The sequence below is a fragment of the Grus americana genome, chromosome 1, assembly GCF_028858705.1.
Source record: "Grus americana isolate bGruAme1 chromosome 1, bGruAme1.mat, whole genome shotgun sequence".
Taxonomy (NCBI): Eukaryota; Metazoa; Chordata; class Aves; order Gruiformes; family Gruidae; genus Grus; species Grus americana.
In genome coordinates this window covers 74,397,079-74,418,489 of record NC_072852.1, presented here as the reverse complement: position 1 = coordinate 74,418,489, position 21,411 = coordinate 74,397,079, and the positions used below count along the sequence as shown (strand labels likewise).

The 21,411-nt window shown below is 38.3% G+C and overlaps 1 protein-coding gene across 19 annotated transcripts in view; it reads right to left on the bottom strand.

Moving 5' to 3' along the window:
- Window positions 1-21,411, bottom strand: part of SOX5 (SRY-box transcription factor 5) — a 655,394-nt gene that overhangs the window by 264,750 nt on the left and 369,233 nt on the right. Inside the window, exon 5 of one of the 19 annotated variants that reach the window (XM_054804608.1) lies at window positions 20,611-20,676. The exons of the other annotated variants lie outside the window; for them this stretch is intronic. The gene's annotated coding sequence lies outside the window, so the exon portion shown is untranslated. The remainder of the gene's footprint in view (window positions 1-20,610; window positions 20,677-21,411) is intronic. 19 annotated transcript variants of the gene reach the window in all.

Here is a 21,411-nt window from a genome sequence, read left to right as displayed (position 1 = left end):
TTACGTACACTGAATAACTAGTACCTTTAAAAAAAACCAACTCTGTTCATTTTGACAGGATTACTTGTGTAATAAGGTATTACTCAACATGAGTAAGGGTGGCAGACTCCCACACTCTGTCCCACTGGGAACTGCAAGCCCAACTTGTTTCTACACATACCACTAAAAACAGACTTCACTTGGCAATATCTCTGAGTCATTTACAGCCTGGTTTGGAATTCTTTACTGAAGTAATTTTACAATTAAAATAAAAAAAAAAAAAACAGAAAAAAAGAAGCAAACATCTCTAATCTGCTAATCAATAAAAAATGTGCATGAAACACACTCTCATCTGTCACTCACATTGAGATGGAATAATCTGTTAATTATTACTTTCTAACATCATATCAATCAGCCATCTTCTAAAATGCACATATGCTACAAGTAAGTTGCATTATTTGAAGAGGGTTTTGGTGAACAAGTCACATTTGTTAACACAAACCAAGATTGCTATGGCATAACCTGTGTAATATTTCTCTGCAGTTGTGTATTATTATAACTGCCACAAGTCATCTTATGGTTAAGGCCACCCAATAATTTCCATTTCACCCAACTCACTTCCTCCCTTTTGCTTTCCAGACTTCCTTCCTGCACAGGGTAACTTTAGCAATTTTTTTTTAGTCCATCAGTTTAGAAGATTCTTAATATAAAATGGGCAGGGAATATGCTATCCCCTATCTATTTTAAAGTTTGCTTTTTAAAGTATAGTATAGTAAAGTATCAGCAGCTTGGCTGATAAACCTGATACTCCATATTGTGGAAACTGTTTTTTGAGAAAAGGCACTGTTCAAAATTCCAGTGGTAAATGGTTTCATTTTGACAAGTTCTGAAATCCTTAAATAAGAAAGTTGTTACAAGCGTCTTTCAATAAAATGTTAAGAAAAATCTTGTAAAATTGTAAAAAAAAACCCACCTGAAACCCCCCCCATCTTTCTATAAACTCCATGCTCTCAACTAAAAATTTATCATCTCCGTTTTCTTGCATTTGCAAGGAATTTATGCATGAAAAACCACTGTAAACATCAAGTCTTGGAAAAATACGTTGTGAAGAAAAGTTCACGTTGAATGTTCCCAACGTGTGTTATGCAAAGATTTTCACTGACCTTTTGAAGCAGGTAACTGGGAAAGATTCTTTGTGCGTGACTAAGTTGTTAGTGAAATACTCCAGCCTGAGACAAACCGACCTCCAACCAAAACTGAATTTGTAAGGTGATGAAGGAACTCCTATCAAAATACTATATTCTATTACTGCAAAGAATATCACGCAATTCTTTTCTAGATGTCGCACAGGTCTTTGCATTGTTGTCCCTGTTTTGTACAGTAACTAGTATGTGTTAAGTAGGAACGTTTAGTGATTTACCCAGACACATACATCCAAATTCTGCTTTAGCATGAGAACCTGTATCCTGCTTTTGTTTGGTACCTGTCAACTTCTTTAGCCTTTTGTTTTTCGCTGGTCTGTACATCAACTAAAAGAGCCAAAAATCTAATAGTGTGTTTATAAACCTGAAACTACAGGATCAGATTTTACATCTGCTGAAAAGTACTTCTCTCAAAGATCAAAATCTGTATTTTTTAAGAACTTCTCAGAACCAGAAGAGGCATGTAGTGAAAACGTGGTTACGGCACAGGCCACATACAGCCGTAATGGTGCGGTGTCAAAGACAATGAGCATCTATCAGCACAAACTCTGAAACAGCAGGATGCAGTCATTGTTGATGTTTCAAGTAAACTGAGCCTGATCACTGGCTTCTTTCATGCAAAAGACTCTGCTTGGATGATTTTGAATTAAATCCACAAGCTCATTTATTTTCCAGTGCATCCTCAAATTAACTCTGGCTTCCTTCTCCCCCTCACCCCCAGTGTTTTAGAAATTTACCTCCCCCCCACCCCTCAGCTTCTCATACATCTTGCTTTTTTACTTTTTATTATTATTATTTTACATTTGTCCTCGTGTCACACTAGAAATAGCAGCGGTTTGTTTTTATTTTCATGTAAAGTTTTAGGAACTGCTCACTGCTGCAAGTACTATCGCAGTCACTATGACATTAGGTAATCATCACTCTTCTGCCTGCTGAACTACAAAGAGGAATCAAGTCAAATAATTAGAGATTTCAGGCCTTGAAATTTCACTGCACAAACTAATACTTGAAAATGACAGAAAAGAAGTCAGTCAGTCTCCAGACGCTGAGTGGGAGAGCTGTGCTGCATGCTACAAGGAATCCATACATCACACAGACGTGCATACCTAATTTCCATTGACATTGAGTGAAATGAAGGCAAGGAGTTGAAAAAGCTTTAAAATTATGACAATTATGAATGACTTACTTATTACAAAGAAATCTGAGGAAGCACGGGCTCATTCTGAAAAGTTAGCTAATATTAAAACTTTTGCAATTTAGGGAGCTTATTCTTGGCCATTCGTAGTCTTTGTCTAATCAAGCTGACATAAAATTTTCTTCAAGCATTATTAAATGATGAATTACTTTCAGTAGAATCAACATTAATAATAAGAATTCTCTCCCAAAAGACGCCCAGATTTCAATACAAGAAGCCGTTCTTTTGATTGAGATCTTGGTAAATTATGACACAGCTTTTCCCACTCTTCCATCAGGCCACTGCTCAGTAATGGGAGCGCCAAAGAAACAGCTCTCCAGCTTCAAGCCTCCCTCTCCTTTCCCCTCTCCTTCCTTACTTGTACTTCAAACTCAACAAAAGGATTTTTTTTAAACAACAACATTCCCTCACCAGAGTTTGTGTATAATCAGAAACAAACCAGAAACAAGGGGAAAAAAAAAGTATCTTTTTTCCCACTTTACTCTGAATTCCCCTACTAGTAAGTTCAGAATAATCAGTTTATATTGCATGTACGTTTGCTTCTAATAAATGTACATATAATTGCACTTAGGAAATATTTTCAATATACCCACTGATATTTATGCATCTTAACTCACAATATCATTCTACCATTATTATATAAACTCTTGCTCCAACCATCACTCTCATACACATTTGTATCATGTTTATCACTTTATAAAAAAATGCAAATAAACACAGGAACACATAAGCACATACATCCATAGGTACACTGTATGTTAAAACTGATCATGTATCATTATGTATGCATAACCATTCATAGCTTGAACTTGCATCGCTGAAATATTGAGCCTCTAAATAACTTTAGTGGGAGCAGAATTGGGGCCTCAGAGAACCCGTGTGTACCTTTAAGAATTACAGGCACAGTCAAATGGTTTTTTGTGTCTCTGTGTGTGCATATGAAAAAAATATAGTTAGGCAGAGCAATGTCTCTAATGGATGTAAACATTTTCTTTCCAACAGGTTAATTTCAGCTGCCTAGAATTTTTATTATTTTTTTGTTTGTATGCATGTGTGTGCTCCCCGCTTTTTGGAGGGTTTATATATGACAGGTGCATTCTTGGCCCAGGAACAAATAATCCTGGAAAGCCCAAGAAAGAAAAATCAAACTGAACTTGAAGATAAAATGATAGGGAATAAATACATTATCGCCTTTCTATTATGTTAAAAAAAGAAAAACACAAAAATTTTGAACATCTATAATGTCTAAGCAATTTGAGGTAGAAAGCTGAAAAGAAATTGTTCTGAAGCCCAGATGTTGCCTTTCAGAAACTAGTAAAAATTGCTGCCTCTGAAAATTACTCTGAAATACAAATAGAGTAAACCAAAATTTTTTTAAATAAAAATAATTTTAACTCAGACATTCTGATATTCAAAAAGAGATTAACTTTTTTCAAGTGTTCAAGTGGTTTAGCACTCATATCTCCTACTTCAGATTATCTGCAGAGTCATGCCATCTCTGTTCCAATAGATGATCGCATGAGGGATAAAACAGAAAAAGTTTACGGTATGATGTGAGGGCTTCTGCTTCACTCACTGTGCATACTGTACTGTGAAGTCTTCTTCAGTCTCTTGTGGAAGGTAGACAGTTGTTGTATTGTTTTCCCAGTTTTCATTCATAAAACCATAAGAATTAAAAATCTACATTAACAAATGTGTGGTGTGATTACCCATCATGGTACACATCCATTCACTTGCAGTAGTATTTATTGTTCAAGCCACTTTGGATTCTATAATTTTCAGATTTCTGAACATCCGTGTTCAGTTTAAAGCGCTACTGAACACTTCTTAAAACTGTTGCTTGTACATAGTAACAGGCTTCCTCACCACTCTAATGGTGCACGTAGGTAAGTGGATTGACTCACCACTGTCTAAAAGATGATTTTTTGCTACATCTGATTCAAGAAATGCCTATCAAATTCCAAGAGAAAGAACAATTATGAACAGCTGATAATTACCCACCTTTACAAACGTTAACCCCCGATATTGCCAGAGCTGTTAGCTAAGAAAAATACAGCTATTAATCACATAACACACATATACCCTCACACAAACGCGTGCATATTAGTATGTGAAGTAAAAATAAATCCACAAGTATGAAAATGAGAGGACATTCTAAACAGACAACATACCTTTAGGACCATAAGGATTCTCAAAGTTTACTTTAGAAAGGCTGCAGTAATTTCAGGCACTGAAACACCATCGCATAAAGATGTCCACTTGAAAAATCTTTGGGAGTTGGGGGGGTGGAGTGGAAAGAAGGAGAAAAACCCTGAAGCCAGTATCTTCCCCTCCAGGGAAACTCAGAGGACGTCTTCCATTCAACCCTTCCATAGGTATTTTGTCTACCTTCACGTCTGTTGTTCAACAGCGATTCCCATCCAGCTCCACAAAGCCCCAGCTGTATAAACCAATGCTGTCAAAGAACACAGTTAAGGGATGGATAAAACAGGGAGGGGTGTCTAACATGCTGACCACTGACTGAGCTTGCAAGGATAAAGAAGCCTTGATGGAGAGAAGTAATCATCCATTGCTGTTTGTTTATTTTACCTCCTCCACCACATACTGGAACCTTTTTTGTTTTTTCCATTACCAAAACCATCCCCCACTGAGAGGCCTTTGTGATCTAAAAGGGGCAGAGCCCCTTTCTTAACACTGGCAAGTTTATGTAGGCAGATTCATTCAAACACATCTTAAAATAAACATTTGGTTCTTCCTCTACATCACACTGTCCACGCACTGCCTTCAAACACACTTAAAAAAAAAAAAAATCACCATTAAAATGCGCTTGCCTAGAACTGTTTTTACTGAGATGTATTAAAACAATTTAGCAGTCTAAGGCACATATTGCCATGGAGGTCCAACTTCAGATGAGAGCTATAGTCTTCTGAAAAAAATAAATATACATTACAGTAAAGTAAACCTGGCTGCTATTGCCATAACAAGTGGTATAAAAGCTTTCTTGAAAAGACTTCTTCCATCAAAAACCTTCTCCCCGCTGGGGATACACCTAATTATATTATAAGTGAATCTGAATCCAGATGTTCAGATCTAAAACGTATGTCACGAGTATTACGAGGAAAATGACCACTGCATGGAGAACGAGGCATCTGAAGGGCACCGCTGGCCTGAGCTCTGAAGGAAGTGAAGACCTTCAGATTCCTTCAGGCATGAGAAGTGTAGGTGCTTAGCATCTTAGAAAATTAACTTATCTGTTAAACAAAAATGAACGACCAAACTTCCTTATTTCCCACTACTTTTTTTTTTTATTCTACACTCCCCACACATACACCGCTCTTTTGTTTTTCTAACTACACAGATTTGGCACTTGGAACAATTCAAGCACGAATCCCTATAAAAAGATAGCGCATGGGCAACAGGAGGTAGATCTCCCAGAAAGCCTTTTGATGTATCTGAAGAGGATACTGGAAAGAACACTTCTGAGTTGGAAGAAGACGCCCAGTCACTCCATGGGCTATCTACTGCAACCAAAGTAATTGATGAGGAATAATTATAGTCACATTGAACTAGGACATTGAGAAAATAATGGATTCATTTGTATCAGACATTAACAAACACCTTCATATCACAGGCTGATGATCAGCTATGTTTTCATACAAATATACAAAATGCAACAAGAAAGGCCCACTGTCCCATTTTTAATTTCAAAAAGGTAATAAATAGCTTTTGATTTGGGTAAGTAGTCACCTGGTAAGCTCTACAGTTGTTTGAATGACACCTAGGAGACAGCATTGGTTGACTGATTGAAATATATCACAGAAATTTAATTCTGCAGTACAGCAACATCCTTTGGCATTGATCATTGCCAAAGAAGCACAAACATTGAAATTATGACCAGGTAGTTTACTGCTGAACACCCTCTCTCCCTCAGTATGGGCTACGAAACCAGGACACAACATTAAGAATTCAGAAGACAGCAACTTCCCATGTGACCCCACATAATTTATCGAATCTTTCTGGCTCCCAGTTTTTCTATTTCTACATAAGAGATAAGAATGTTTAACTGTCTTTATAAAAAGCTCTGCAAGCTCTCATTTTCTGTTTTTTTTTTTTTAAAGAAAACATTTTATTGTTGATTGCTGTTTGTATTACTTGCTTGTATTGTTAATGTACCTGATGGTTTTGTGCATGCTGCCACATAAGCAAGGGCAAAAATCAAGTACTTTATTCAGCTACTGTATTTTGAAACTGCAAAACTAAGTTTCTTCATACAGTCCTGCCAACAGATCCCAAGATTTTTTTTTTTTTTTAACCTATTGACTATATTTATGTAAAAATCCAGTCATTTTTCTTTTCTGGGCATTGATAATGAAACCCCCCCACCCAAAAAAACCCAAAACTAAAACCCAACCAAAAAATAGCATTTAGCAGGGGAATGTCACTGAATCCTTTTCACTACACTGTCCAGTTTCAGGCAATCCTCTTCTCTGTCCTTCGCACAAGAAGAAAACTCACCCTTTGCCAGGTAATGCCAAGGTAATTCACAATTACTGAGCATTTTTTACTCAGAAAAAAATATTCTAAAGGAATTTCACATACCTTCATCGTGAAATACTAATGGCAACACCCATTTCACAGATGAACCGTTACAGACGCCAGTCTGGTTCTTGTTTACCCACAGAACTGCCCAGTACTGGCACCCAAGTGAAAGTCAGAGCTCTAACCCACCTTCTCATAGCCAGCAGGGACAAATTTAGACAGTGAGTCGCAAACTCTGATTTCCAGTTTCCTCTATTATGTGGCAGCTCTGATGATGATTCCTTAGCACAATGAAAATGAGGAATACTGCATTCTTCAAATGCACTACCAAAACAATGATGAGAAGCTAAAAACGACCCCCTTTCCAACCTCTGCCCTGGATAACATTATAAAGGCATACTAAAAAGATACAACTCCCTAGAAAGGGTAGTTTCTGTATTGCTATAACTTATATCCATCCATCACCCCTTCATGCACAAACTGAAAGCAAAGATCCTTCTGTTTAGTTTTTCTCTCTCTCTTAAGCAGATCACACAGGTGTACCAGCTTTTAAGCTGTAAAAACTTCAACCATAAAATAAAGTCTCAAAAATTTAAAACTAATGCTAGGGGAACATTTTTGACCGACAGCATACCTCTGGTTCCACTGATCTCCTCACAACACGGACCAAGCATACAGCTGTACGCTGATATTCCCAGCTGGCATTTTTAAGAGTCTGCAAAACCCCCCTTGTAAAAGAGCTCATCTGACGCACAAAGGTTTTTTCCTTTCTCTCGTACTCTCTTCTCATTCCCACCTCCATCCTTGCTTTGGAGGGGGGAAGATCAGAAAGTGCAGCTCTCACCAGGCCTTTACAGCCCTATCCCCCTTTGCCTCTACTTCCCCCCAACACGTCACAGATATAAATTATGACTCAGATTTATAAAGATGTTAAAGTGCAAAAACATGGAGTTTGTCTTGCTGTAAGAGATCTTCAAGTATGCTTCCAATATTAAGACACCTATGCACTTCTGAAAATCTGACTAGGAGCCCATCTATGTCTCTAAACACCTGCATACCTCTACAAACCTCATCCTACTTTTCTCCTCTTTTTTCCTTTACAGAATTTACTAGAGAGCTTTCTACGCTTGCACTCCTCTTTTCATCCTTAAAAGCACTTACAAATACTAATTACTCTTCACATATCCCTTCTGTGAAGTAAATAAGGATTATTATCCCCTCTGAAGTAAATACGGATTACTAACTCCTTTTTTCAGACTGAGGAAATACAGAAGAGGATTTTAAGTGGTCTGCACACCAGAACGTAAAGAGATGATGTCGAAGCATGGATTAAGATATAGAAGTTCTCCATCCCGTGCTCAGACTATGGCAGTCTAAATCTTATCCTTCTATTTGCAAATGATACTCTTAGCCCAATTGTTTCTATCTGCTGGCTGATGATCAAATATTTAATGTATGTCATAATATGAACTCTACAGCAGTGCCTCTTATTTGTCATGCCCCATTACTTAGACCGGGTGGTAACATGCGCCCCTATGATGGTTTTCAATTTTATTATAGTCTCTATTTGCTCACTCACTTAAGATGTTTAAAGAAGAGTTGTATGGATTATCAGACAGTCTGAAAAGTTCAGTTCAGAGCTCTTCAAACACATTCATTTTCATCTTATTAGCACGCGGAAAGTAAAAGCCTTAGGCAGGTAATTTACCATCCAGTTTATCCAAAGGGACTTCTAAAGGAAAAGTCAACCTTTGTAAATTGTTTGTGATAATCTCCAAACTGATCATTAATTATCAGCTGCTAGTAAGCGTTTCTTCCATCAGTGGCACTGTGAAAATAATGCATTTCTCAGAAAATCCACCATTGTTGTTATTGCCACCTGTGTAATCAGCCATTACGAAAACCAGCAAACTTCCATGGCAGGCAGCAGCCTCGCTAAGTGAATCCTGTCCAGCAACTCCATTTTCCAGGCAGTTTAAAAATTAGTTATCCACAAACAGGAAAGCATTCATTATTAATGTTATATTTTACATTCTATACCTTCCCACCTATAGTAGCAGTTAAAATTAATTTAGAGCCATTCAACTGCACTTAACAAAGCGCATATTGTTCTGTACTGCCAAACTCGAGCTGAGGTACAGAAACTTCATTTTCCCTTTTACGGTTTTCTGATTTTCTTCTACTAGAAGTGAATGCTTACCATCTAACTGTAAAAATCTAAAAAGACCTTTCTGTGTTTTGTTCATGAAAAAGAACTCAGGAAGATATGGCTGCAAGTAAAGCAGATTAGCATTAGCTACCCTCAGGTCCACGTCGCACAGAAACAGAGAGGGAGCTTTTTGTACAAGAGACTGCTTATCAAAATGTGGTTGAGCCTTGATACAAAAATATTGACCCATGTTTTCCAGAATTGCTGGGCATGATACACTACACACCATTTTCGGAATTTTGGGCAATGCTATAACCAATGCATGACATCTCACACTCTCACAGTTCCTACTTCAAGTCCATTGAACTTAATGGATAGTCGCCAGTTAACTTTATTACAGCAGTCAGTCATGCGCCTTGCATCTTCAGTGAGATGATACACACCTGACAAGTCATATTTTAAAAAACAACTTCACCAACCAGGAAACCCAACAATGACATCAATAAACTGCAAACCTGGCAACTATTTAATTGTATATTGTCACCCATGCCGTAGTTTAAGGAAACAAAGAATTAACATTAGGAGGAAGACATAGATAATGAAACTTTCTAGAAATGTAGTATTCTTGGAAAAGGCTACATGATTATGAAGCACATGAATGATTTTTTTCTTTAAAAATGATCTAAATATAAAAAAAAACCAACCAAAACCAAAACACTAAAGAGGCAAAGTGCCCACCACCATGGGTTGTAGATACAAAGCAGCAGCAGTTGAAGCCTTTTACGTTTGAGAAAGGCAGTCCCAGCAGCATTGTAATAGATTTCTCTATTTTTCTAACAGATGAAATGCAGGATAATTCTACATATGGGCAACCACATCATCTTTAACGTACACACACACAGAGTAAAAGCGTTTTGTTCACATTAAAGAGGACTGACTGCTCAGTGGGCTCATGACCCAGGTCCATCGGCAGTGACTCCACACTGAGTGCTGATGATTCCAAATGCAACAGGATTACAGATGCAAAGATGGAAAAAGGCAACAGTACCACAGCTGAAAGAAGAACCATTCCTTAAAGACAGTTTTGCTCAGATTCTCTCAAATTCATACGATATAGGCTTACAAATAATGTATATGAAAATTCTAGTTCAAAGGGCAGGAAGCCTGTAATGGAATAGTCTCTTACAGAGCGATGAAACACAATTCCGCTAAAACTGAAGGGAATTAGACTTGCATTTTCTTCAGTGAGATGGTGCCAATGAAGTGACCACTGCTCTTGAGGAAGCTTGAGCTTTAAATACCGCCACCTTCAGCAGAGAAAACAAAGGGATCAAAACCATTAAGGTGCAATCAGACACCTCCTCACTAAACAGTCCTGAGCACTGGAAGCACTCAGAGTCATGTACATCTTTGTTTCTTTCATTTTCTAATTTGAGGCCTCTCTACTACTACTTCTAGTTTACTAAGTCCTGCAGAACCAATTACTCCACAGGCCACTGAACAGCATTTCATTCTCATCACATACCACAGAACAACGTACTAATTGCAGAATCAGATTTAGCCCCTCTGGGATCCACATAACTTACTTCCAGGATCTATCCTGATGGTGAGAGGTGCAAAATGAGACATTTTGCAGAAAGGCAGATATCTTCAGGATAAGAATTTAATCTGCAGAATTTGAATGTTGGTTACCATCCAAGAGCATTAGAGAACTCAGCCTGACTGCCAGATCCTGGGCTAAACTTGTAGGACTGAAAATTAAAAAAACCGCACTCAAAAGTGCAAACAAAACACAATTTAGGGAGAGAAAATAAATCCTGTGATGTCATTTATAGCCAGTTCTTTTCAGTAGAAGTACACTAAGAATCTCAATGCATGCTTAATATTGGAAACGAGACTTATCATCAGTAAACAATTTAATAATCCGGTTACATAAGCAGTAACAATTCCTTGGCTGGTAATGAACAATAGGATATCAAAGTTGTCATCTCTTAAACAGAATCTTGGTTGATTTTCTGTACATGAGTAGTCCTGATTAATTCAATTGTGTCCTCAGTGTGTTTAGTGCCTGTGTAGATACAGGAGAAGAGAGTCTTGCAAAGGTCTCTCTGAGGATCCAGTGAGCTTTGAAATTCTAACTTGGGCGATGTTCTATGAAATAGAATCCAGCTCACTTGCCAGGAAGCAATAAAAGTGAACTCAGTGAGACTGCTCATGTGAATACATCTTAGCAGAATCAGGGCCTGCTCAAGCCACAAGGGAGGATAAACTTAAATAAAGCATTTCAGTATAACCATTCTTTCAGCAGTCTTTAGTCTGTATTAGGAGCTAACATCTGAGGAAAGGAAAGGTTTGCTGCTTGGCAATAGTGTGGTGTTAATGTAACACAATCTGTCAAATGAAAAAGCAAAATTAATTCCAATTTGGTGTCTTCACATTTCACACTCCAGAGACTCTTATGGACTGAATGAAAGACAAGAAGGGGAAGGGAAAATTTAGTGAATTTTTCCAAACTGAATCATCTATTTCTTTGCATTTCACTTAATTAAGTCAAGAGGCAATCTGAAGGAAAAATAAGAAAGGTGCCTTATTTATGTAGGTATTTCTAAACGTGTGCCTACCACAGCATAAGAAATGCCTGTTTCTGTCCATCTTTCATTGCCTACTCCCTCTCTTCCCCTTGTTCTCTCCACAATTCGAATGTTTAGCCTTACTTCATCCTCACAGCAAGGAATGGATTAAGCAGAATTACTTACTGCTATGCCAATTAAGGAGAAATTTATTACAACTTTGCCTCCCATCCCTCTAAGGTTACACGTTTGTCTACCAAAACCAATCTGAATGTAGCTAAGTGGTGAGCTGCAAACATTCAGGAGGATGCAGGTACTATATGGCTATATTCAAAACTTGCTATATTCAAATCTCTGGCTGCAGTGGTTTCTCTCCGGTCAAAAGCGTTGCACAACTGAGCTGTTGTACTCCTTGGTACTTCAATTCCCCAGGCATGTAAAAGGGGACAGTAGTAACACCTATCTGTCAGCGGCATTGTGCAAGTTAATCCCTTAATATTTGTGAAGCACCTTGAGATGTTAGCACGGAGGGCACAACAGAAGTACAAAGTGTTATCATCATTGTAATACATTGGGGCATGTTCCAATTAGACTGTTTCTAGTGAACTCTCTCTGGACTTCGACTCAGGATGTCTTTGGCTTCTGGAGTTACATACACACACTGTCCAAACCAAAAAACTGGAAAGCTACACAAGACTTTTTTTCTTCAGCAGACCATTTCTTTCTTATTTATTTTTTTCTGAAGAAATACTTTGCCATACCACCCACCACCAACATTCATTTCCAGGCTAATTATACTTTGAAAGACAACCAGCATAAAGATGATTATAGCATACTGAGTCAAGGAAAGGCCTAGTCAAATAAACAGGGTAACTTCCCTTGGTCCGTCTCTCACTTTTTTCCACTGTATGATGAATCCCAAAACCCGTATAGCCATGCACCTTAGAAAAGACTAAAACAATCTTTGTTTCCTTTTTTTTTCCTTACTTTTTGCCACTCCTGTACATTTCCAGCCGCACCCTCCCCAACCTTTAAATTGCCAACCAAACCCTCCTGTTCAGCCTGGTTACAAACAAAATGAAGCAATTCCAAATGACCCTCCGCCACTATTTAAAACAAAAGAATAAAAAAGAATCCAAGAACAAGAACCGAGTGCCCAATATCATACCACCACCCATTCACAATGCAAAAAGTAGGACAGAAGGCAGCTAGGTGTATCTCTCATGCAAATTTACTTATGTATTTCCCCCCCTTCCCTCCTTTGCCTTTCCTTCTCCCTTTCCCTTTTTCAGCCCACCACAAGACGGTGGATGTTCTGCAGACAAGCGTTCCATAGTGAGGCCGTATCACCTCAAAGAGTTAAAAGCTCCTTTTGACTTTAGCACCTTCTGAATCGTGTGAGGAGGATGCCTAACCCTGAAAAGTTCTCAGCATTTCCAGCTGCCACCAATTCCAACAGAAACTCTAGGCACTCCATTTTGAGATTTACAGTATCAGGATAATAAATTACTACTCTCTCTCTTTTAATGAATCAATAGTGATTTTCTATAAACCCATACCTCGTAAGTCTAACTTCTGCTTTGTTAAACTGGTACTACCTATCACATTATAAAAGGACATTCCTGTACAAATAGAATATGACCCTAAATATCTCTTTCTTGCATAGAATAAATGTAATGCTGCATATTTGGATGAATCACCATATAAAGCAGAAAAAGAGGCACCCAGAAAAAGTGCCCCACTTACTTGACTAAAACATCTTTAAAGATGTTTCTGATATAATTGTTGTGAGATTGTATTTTTCTTATAGTCTAGCTTTTTTAACACATCAAGAAGAGCCAGTATTTACCTAAAGCAAAATATTTTAGTTCAGTTCTTTGCCATTATTTATTCTAGTCCATTTGTTGCATCTATATAGCTTATATCATTATTGACACAGCTATATGAGTAATAACATGTATCATGCCTCTATCTTTCTGTACACAACTCACATAAAGAAGAATAGGATAGTTCAGTCAAATGAATAATTATTAAGGGTGTACTTTCAAAAACCAGAAATCAATTGTTCATCGCAGTAATTGACTGTGGTCATTCATTACATCTCCGTTGTAGATCCTGCTCTGCTTTATTGGAGACGTCATAACAACAGACACTATGAAAATACCGCAGAAGTTTCAACTCCCTAGAAGATAAATGTGCTGGAGCAGTCTTTTGCAATGGGTGATAAAAAGGAGATGAAAACAGTCACAGGAAAAAAGAGGATGAAGCAACCAACAGTGCTGGTTTGTTGGTATAGTGACATGCCGTTCTAGTACACCTCTTTGGGGACTTGTTTCACATACAATCTGATAACATCTATCACTAGTGCTGTCTTACAACTGACTCCTACTAAACACGTAGAGGTTCTAGCTTGATTATCTGAACACAAAGGAAAACACCAAATGCAAATGAAGCAGAGTTTTTGAACTGAAGGACCCACATACCTGGCAGGCATACAAAATTGTCAAAATAGGATAACAAGCAGTTTTATACACTTAGAGCTTTGGAGCGTCATGGCCATAATGTGTTGCTTTAATTCTATTCCCTTGATAAACTCAAAAAAATTTAAAAGCCATGATCCAAGCTTTCAGACTTCGTAATGCTCATTAACTAAAAAGAAATTAAAGAAGAAACAAACACAACTTGTGCAAATGAAAAGGCAATCAAAAGTTCAAAAATTAATTTCAAATCTCTCAACTGGCATAGTTGGGAAACCCAGTTTAGCCTGTCCAGTTGAAGTGTCTAAAGGGACAGTATGAATCTCTTTCTGTTGCGTTACTTCAAGATTAGATGTTGAGAGAAAAGAGTCTGTGGTCTTCTTGCCTACCTAGATACTCAGACAGGCTTCAAAGACTCTATTATATACCCTGTAAGGTATTACCTATGTCCCAACTCCTTGTTCTACAACAGCATCCAGCAGCAATGCTATCTTTTAGTTAATATTGCCTCTGTTTCACAGGACAAAAAGAAAATATACAGTCTAATTTGGATTATTAGCAATATAAAATACATCCTACTACCAACCAAATATAACACACAATAGTGATACTAAAAAAAAAAAAAGAGACAGAAATTAAACTATACCAGAATAGCCCCAAATCAATGTCATACACCCATTTCAGTTTTGCACAATTGCTTCTTCATTCCCAACACATGAAATCAGTCCAAGGGGACTCCAAACTATGCTGTATTTTCCATGTTTCACTTCAATAAAATATTACAAATACGTTACCATGTATCTGGGATTTTTTCTGCAATCATCATAACAAACCAATGTTTTCATAATGTCGCCACAAACCGCAGCTATTACCTCATACAAGAGCACAATGTTTTGGCAATGCAGTGCAAATAGTAGGAACAACTTCACCGTCATCTTCCAAAATAGTTCTTTGAACACATTTCCCAAAAAAACAGTAGCAACAAAAGCTCTGTCACTTCATTCCTTCCCTCCACCCTCTTGATGAATGAGAAGAAAGCAGTGAAACAAGCAGTGTCCTCTCCTATCTCCCTTGTTCTTAAAAGGCTCTGGATCACAGTCATCCACAGCTAAATCACACTGAAGTCAACAGGAAACATTCCAAAACGTGGAGAAATTACAGATGACATTTAACCTGAGCGATCCAGAAAAAGGCTTAAGAAAAACTAGCTGATTAATATCTGCCTGTAACACGTTCTAACCAAGTCATGAGGAGGGCCAGGGCAACATCTAAATTCTATCAAAAACATTGTTAGTACTCCATTTTAATGTGGAATTGTCAATTACAGCAGAAAAATATGACGATAAGGCGAAAATTCTTTTGTTAGTGTCCTGATCTTGTAGCAAGTCCAAAACCTACAGAACTGCAAAGGAATCAAAGCCACTCAGAGCCTAACAGGGCTGGCCTTTAACTTGTGTGTTCAATCTACCATATTCCTTCTCAGACTTTACTCAAAATGGTTTCAAGCAACTTACTGTTATTAAGGATTAAACCTACTTAACTGAAGTATTTCCAGAGATCACATCACCATCAGGCCTGATTAATGGGTCTTGAAGTCTACAGCAGCAAGGCTGCACTCCTTACATATTCTAAATATGACTATGTATTTGCATTCTGGATTCTTTCTCAGTGAAAACCAGTGCATGCAAAATAAATTCCACAATCCCACATCTCATATACAAAGGGCATCACACATATCCTGCGACTTAAGCTATTCTCCTGAAATTATCTTAGTCTCACACAATCACACTTCAAACACCCCATATGTCCAGTTTGGTTATTCCTCCTTTAAAAAGCTAATAAATGTAATACTTAGATGCAACTGTATTTCATCTAAAAACAATTATCTGTAGTACTTTGTGCCAGGAAAAGCATCAACAGCAATCATTAACAACGCTTCCACTTCATTTTCTTCCCATTTAATGGGCCCAATCCAACACCCAAGTTAAGTCAATGAGAGTCTTACAATTGTTTGCAGTAGGAGCTGGACAGAGCCTTATGATTGTACATGAATGTGGGGCTTGTGCAAGGAGGCCCAATGACAAGCATAGCCTCTGTTTATTCACACAACGATGCTGCAAAGACAGAGGATGAACAAACTTCCCCGTGATGTTCCTACTACCCAGAGCTGCAGAGGAGCCAGTAATAAAAGCTATGGAGGTGAGGGCAAACACTGCTCTCTGGACTTACCTGATCCTTTCCTCTTTTCTAAGACTACCAGTAAGGGCATCGAACTCATTCACTGAAAATCGGACCAACACAAGGCACTCAGTGTCTGGTGAAAAGCAACTTCTAGATATCACTCTCCTGAAATGTTTTTAAAAATGTAAAAACACAAGACCCACTCTTGGTGCTACATATACCCTCCTATTCAACAGGGTTATTTTCATCTCAAAGAAAAAACAAGTCATCTGTACAATAGTTCACAATTACAATGCACGTGTATTGCTTTATTGAACTCTACCTGATAAATGGGTCTAAGAACATAGATCAATTTATTTCAGGCACTCACTTTGATGTTTCATACAGATAAAAATGAGGATGGAGAAAAACAAGCTCTGATTTTCTCCCCAAACACCCCAGGAAGTGGTATATTTCCAAATTAGATGCATGCGCCAAACTATTAAAAACATTTAATTGCCCCCAAATTCTAAAAGGACATACAACCTTTTTGTACTGGCTGACTCGCATGCAATTCTTTCACACATAATTTTTTATTTCTTTATGAAAATCATGCACTCTTCCTACACACACATTCATCCATTCCTCCTGCTTTCAGTGTTAAATATAACATCAGAGTCTTTGAAAATACAGATGTTATAGAGCCTTTGAAATGTAGAAGCCATCTTCATTCTGGAGACTTTCAAATCTTTACCGAGGGCTTCCTGGAAGGCACAAGTGGCACATAATGCTTCAAGGGATTTCCGACGTCTGGTACCGACATGTGCCTGACCTCACTTTGCCTCATAGACTGGAGCTACATAGTCAAACTGGCAGGCTGATATTCTGTAGCTATTAGGCACCTGCATATTGTGAACCTCATTTTATTTCGGATTATGACAATGACAGGTCACAAAGAGAGCTGAAGCCCAACCTCTGAATCCAGTCATTCACACCCAGCTTTAATGCAAATGCAACTGTAACCTGATGGCAACACTGAACTGGCTGAAATTCAGGAAAAGGGGCCACACCACATCTACCAAGGGCATCCTCCTCTGCGAACCATCCTCTCTCCATCTCAAGCTTTTCATAAATTGGATGTCTGAACTTAATAAGAAGGGGGACACAACGCAGAAGTTTGTTTAAAACTAAGAGGACAAGACACAACTAGGTTTTTAGTGGTGAAAAGGGGAAAAAAAAAAAAAAAAGAGAGAGCAAGGTATTTGTTCGGTCCTTCTTAACAGCGTGAGGGAACTTGGGCTTAACAGTGTAAATCAAATTAAACAGTTCAGAGACCTGGCTTGAAAGCTGCCATCTTAATAAAAAAGAGGACAATTGGCAGGTTGTTTAAAACTGTAGCTGCAGTCTCGTACCCTTTGCCTCCTCCTTCTCCCAACCCTCCCTCGCACTCCACCAACTGCCATCTCAAATTTACCTCGCCATGCACTCACTCTGGAATTCCCTTCCAACCACCACGGATTGGAGGAATCTACAGAAAATAAATTGACAATAAATATGACTATATTACCTAAAGGGAGGAGGAGGGGAAGCGGAGAAAACGACCAAATTGTTGACATTGGTCAAGGAGACTTTCCCCTCTAAAATTTCCAAGAACATGAGGGCCAAATAGCAAAGGTTTCATTATGAATCCGCTCATAGTGTTTCTTACAGACTTTCTTCTCACTCATCCCTGAATACAGGAGCTTATTCTTGTGCAATCATTAACGCTGAACAGCAGATAGGCTGCAATTTCCCACTCCTGAAGAAACCCATTTTATGGCATGCAACACGAAGAACTGCTTCGCTAATAAGATGATGGTTAAGTAACTTCAGCAGAGTTGCTACGGGAAGGCATGGTGACACTGCGGCTGGAGAACTGGCTTTCTTGCTTTCCGTTAGGATCAACAATTAAAGGGCATCAGCATCTTCTTAAGTTTAACGAGTTTATTGTTTTAATCTCTACCTGTGAGAATAACAGCGCTCCCCATAAAAACGTAGAAAGCATGCCCGACTGCTTGTGGGGGGAAGGTGCAAGGAGCAGAGCCGAGGAAGGAAGACACAGGACAGGAATAATAACAGAGGGCTGCAGGTCTATTGGCTTGTTAGGGCTATAACCTTCATACCATTAAGGCTTATTTTGCACGCATTTTTTTAAAAAGTTGGATTTTTGCTGTCCGTATATTATGATTCATCTAAAACTATGCAGAAGCTTTTAAGTTTCCAGCATTATCATCATTTTATCCATAGAGATCCAACTTTATCTTTCTTTCATCATCTCGGATGTTCTCCGCAAAAAGACAGACTCAGGCAAATAAAATGTTATAGATAAAAGCAGCACTTTCTCAAGACCACATAGCATAGAGAAAAGGAAATCTTTATGAAATGAAAGTGTAAATAACAATTAGTCCTTTTATTCACCCTCCTGACATCTCAGAAGCAAAAATCCAGTCCTACTTTCAAATGAAAATTACATTTATTGAGAAAAGCACCCAGCAACATTACGATCTGACATAAGCAGCTCTCTAGAAACAGCAGCAAGGAACCTTTAGCCCTGTCCAAAGGTGTTAACAATGCAGTACTAATGTGACATGGCACTAAATGGACGGCCAAACACAGAGGCTTTGTTACATGCAGGAGGTTGCATTTTCGTCATCTTTTTCCAAATGTGTACCTAAGGGAAAATACTATCATACCCTTTCAAAGAAGAAAAGCAAAGAAGAAATATATTTTGTCCTACGTATTTTTAGGATAAATCTAGCAAAGGCAAAGAAATAGTACCTAAATTGCTAACAAAGAGTGAAAGCTCCAAAGATTTTTGATTTTTTTGTACAGTGTATTTTCTTCTGCTTAACCTATTAAGAGTAAAACATGGACTAGTCAGAGTATCAAATTAATACATACTCAAACCTTCTCCTAACTTTCAATTTTTTTTTATATATTTCATGAATAGGCTTTTACCAAACATTTTAGTCAGTCTCATTCATTCTAAACCTTTAAACAGATGAATTGGTCAAAATGATTGTATTATATGCCTGTAATTTATGCTATCAACTTTACTTTTCACCACTGCACCACTAAAGGAAAACTGCAGTCCTGATTTAAAGCTGTAAATTCAGATCAAATGGGAAAGTGTTAAATTCAGAAGGGCTTTTGGTCCATTAACTTCCATGCTGATTTGACACGCTCTGCAGTGCTTGGGCAACAGACTCTGCTATACGACGTATTCCTAAGCAAACAGTGCTTTGTGTCATAAACCATCTGGGGTGTCAGTTCTAAGGGCCACTCATCTAAACTCCTCTGATACACTTGGAAATGCTGAGGTGCAGAACAGAAACTTTTTTTCACTACAAAATCCTTTTTGCAAGGGTAAGGAGATGCTGCCATTGGAGGAACGACAGAAGGCACAAAATTTTGGCTAAGGCAGTTGTTTTCATTATTCCACTGAAGAAAACCACTGGATACACAAGCTTTCTAAAAACACTATGATTTTTCTAAGGTACCAATAAAAGTGATACCATTCATAACCTGGACAGTGCTCCCTTTCATATCAGAGCCTCTAGTTGCAAAGCTAAGTGCCAAGCAGATGGTTGAAATCTGTTTTGTATAAAAAGTGTGTGCGCACATGCGGTTTTTTTAGATTGAGTTCTTTGTATTCATATTCAGGCCTAGGTTCTAGCCATCAAAACACTGGCACTGAAGCAATCATTAGCAGCATTTTAGACAACTGGCAACTAAGGTATTCGCAGTTCTCCACAAAATGTTCAGCTAATATCTCCCAGATGTATAATTAAGGCAAAAGATCATCTTCTTAAATTGGTATCAGTGCTTTGGATGGCCTTTCAATAGACTGCACATGTATGTAAAAAGCTATTTTATTTATCTTCTTTTTTAAATAACGTTCTAACTTCTATTATGTTCTAATTTTTTATAGCTGCTTTTAAAAATACAGGCTTCCATGTCAGACTCCACCCAACTACAACAGCAGCAACTTCATTCATCTTGTTTTCATCTTTCTAATAAACATCAGGAAGGAAATTCTGTAAATCATGTTAATAATAAGGCTCTGTCTCTTACCTGATAACCACTTAGTTTATTTAATATGAAAATATAAGGTTGGCTATGCTGCTCTGGAGGAATCGGCTCCAGACGAGGGCAGTGAGCCCTCCAAGAATCCGCTGATGAATCTGCTGCTGCTACACCGGACAACCCATGGCAAGTCACCTCAGTTGCAGGTACCTCAGTCAACTCATTTGTAAGTAGGCTGTTTATTACCACAAACAGCAAAACCAGAAATGCTTACCAGCATGGGGCTCTGCTGTCTGCCTGGGGTTCTCATGGAATCTGGGAACTGGTGACAATAATTTGCCTGGTGACAAATTAACAGAGGTCACACTTTTGACAACTGAGGTTATCAAACAAATGTATATTTGGAAGAATGCATTTTTGTGCAGTGGTCTTGCTTAAGACCTTGGTGGCCACAACTGGGAATTGCTACCCTAGGAAATACACAGTTTCAAAACAAAGACTGATGTTGTGTACAGTGCCAAGTCCACTAAGGCCCAGATGTTAGCCCTGGCAGATTTCAGGTACGTTTCCATCGCTGCTGTTCTGATCATTCTAACCTGCCAGGGATACAAGTTGTTTCGGAGGAACAGATAGTTAACGTGTCTTTAAAGCATGCCGACACAGAACTTCTGAAATCTACAGATTTGCAGAAGCCTGCAGAAATCTCTCCTGATGCTTTAGAAATTCTGGTGGCATTGCAACTGATGGGAGTTTGCTGCAGATTAAGGAAAGTCAGGCTTCTGCTCAGTGATCTCCTTGTGAGTCACCATTTCAGGCCATCCTGGTTTACCTGGGTGAAAAACATCAGCCTTCTTCATAGAGTTGAGCAGAACATGAATTAATGAGGCCTGCATTTTTAGGACCTGACACTGAACTTCAGTGCCACTGAGTCCAAACAGAATGAATGGGCACTTTTTTAAAGGATGGCCCTATCACAAACCAGGTCTTTATGAACATACTGCTAAATAACTACTACTGAAATACTATGGAATGTGCCTGATTATAATCCATTACCTTGAAAGTAGCCTCCCTCTTA